Source organism: Mus pahari, chromosome 21 (assembly GCF_900095145.1).
Source record: "Mus pahari chromosome 21, PAHARI_EIJ_v1.1, whole genome shotgun sequence".
NCBI classification, from domain to species: Eukaryota; Metazoa; Chordata; class Mammalia; order Rodentia; family Muridae; genus Mus; species Mus pahari.
In genome coordinates this window covers 16802938-16804786 of record NC_034610.1, presented here as the reverse complement: position 1 = coordinate 16804786, position 1849 = coordinate 16802938, and the positions used below count along the sequence as shown (strand labels likewise).

At 47.5% G+C, this 1849-nt stretch overlaps 1 protein-coding gene across 2 annotated transcripts in view; it reads right to left on the bottom strand.

Moving 5' to 3' along the window:
* The window catches only part of LOC110338283 (zinc finger protein 54-like), a 91818-nt gene that overhangs the window by 12224 nt on the left and 77745 nt on the right, over positions 1–1849 (bottom strand). Inside the window, exon 1 of one of the 2 annotated variants that reach the window (XM_029532853.1) lies at positions 761–1002. The exons of the other annotated variant lie outside the window; for it this stretch is intronic. The gene's annotated coding sequence lies outside the window, so the exon portion shown is untranslated. Of the gene's footprint in view, positions 1–760; positions 1003–1849 lie in introns of those variants that run through there. 2 annotated transcript variants of the gene reach the window in all.

Below are 1849 nucleotides of genomic sequence, written 5' to 3'. Positions count from 1 at the left end.
TCTCTCTCTCTCTCTCTCTCTCTCTCTCTCTCTCTCTCTCTCTCTCGTTGTTGTTGCTGTTGTTGTTGTTGTTGTTGTTGTTGAGACAGGAGCTCATCATGTAGCTCTGGCTATCCTGACCTCACCAAACAGACCAAGCTGGTCTCCAATTCTTTGATCTGCCTGCCTCTGTCCTAGTCCCCCCCACCCCCCCACCCCCGTTCTGGGATTAAAGGTGTGTGCCAACAAACCTGATGCATTTAGAGGAGAATATTGCATTTACATCACGGAGTGCATGTCTCACATGGAAAGGTAATGGTGGATAAAGAGTTTACTTTTAAATATTAATGGTTAAAACCATATTTACAAAACACGCAAAAAAAAAATATACTTTTGGTTTCAATTACATTTGCAGCCATTCCTTTCATGGCTGCTATCTAAAAGCTCTCCGGGGATGCCAAGTCACCAAGTATGTCCAAGGGTAGAAAAGAGAGTTAGCGTGGATGAATGTAAATTCCAAGAGCTTTGTCCTTTTCACCTAAACAAAGAGAACTGGTTTGCAAGCATCAAAGATAAATTCAAATATTCTCCTAGACTACTCTACTATGAATATTTTGGCAATCAGGTGAACGATAAAAAACAAATCAGATGAGCTAAAATGTGTTGACAACGGAAGAAATCCACAGCAAAACTTCAGAGCTTGCTTCCTTATGAACAGCAGAGAAACTGGTCACAGCCTGGTCCCCTCCCTCCCATTTCCCAGCCCCGCAGCTTCTCTAACCTGGGAGGATCCAGGGCGGTAGGGAGGCGGTTCCAGCCACTGCACTGCAGACTCCCCCAGGATTCCCCGCGCGGCGCCCACGGCTGCCCCGAGCTTTACCTCCCCGAAGTCCTCCTTGTGTTCTGACCCCAGGTCTGCACCACCGTGATTCCCCACGGTGCCGGCCTGCTTGCTCTGCACCTGAACAGGTCCTTGACACTTGGGCTTTGGCTCTCAGTACAACTACCCAGGCCTCAGTCAGCCGGTTCCCAGCTTCCGTTTACGTCACTCCCCTAACTCCNCCCACTCTGAACNCATTTCTACACCCCACACCCGCCTTAACCAACAACATCCTCACACCCTCTGTTTCCGGGTGACTGGTCCCGCCCTACGGAGACCACTCCCTCCCATTCTGTGTCAAGCTGCCTTCCTCACAGCTCCAGATGTCAGGCTGAACAGCCTCCCCACATGCTTGCTGCCAGCCTAGACCAGAAGTGGGAAGTGGATCTGTTAGGACGCTGCACCCAATGTTTGACACACACAGTGAGTTCTGAACCCTTCAGATCCAAGATAGCCTGGCACCTGGACTTGACAACCAGCCTCTGGGCTACATAGTTCATACCAAACAGCAACAGGTTGCCCCATCCCAACACACAAACATGAGAAGCCAAAATCCTGAAATTCTGACTTGGGGAGAGACGTTTAAAGAACTTGGGTTTTGAAGTAAAAAGTATCTAAAGAAGTCAGAGATGAGGCTTTTGCTACCAGCCAGGGCAGTATTCATCCCGCAGTGTACTGCTTTCACCACAAGATGGCGGTCTTGCCAGTTTATTAACTCAGAAAGGCATTAGTCTTCTATGATTCATACTTAAGGTGCTCTGAGAGAAAACAGAATTTCTTCCTTCCTTTCTTCCTTTCTTTTTTTAATAGAATAATGAATGCAGAGACTCTTGACTATCCCAGATACAGAAAATAAGTAAAATCTTAAACAGTCAGTTACACCATCAATCTCTACCTCTGGGGACACCACCAAGGAAGGGGTGGTTAGGAAATAAGAAGGGAAAGAGGAAAGGAAAGGCTAAGACACGACACACCATTCTCTAGACCGTA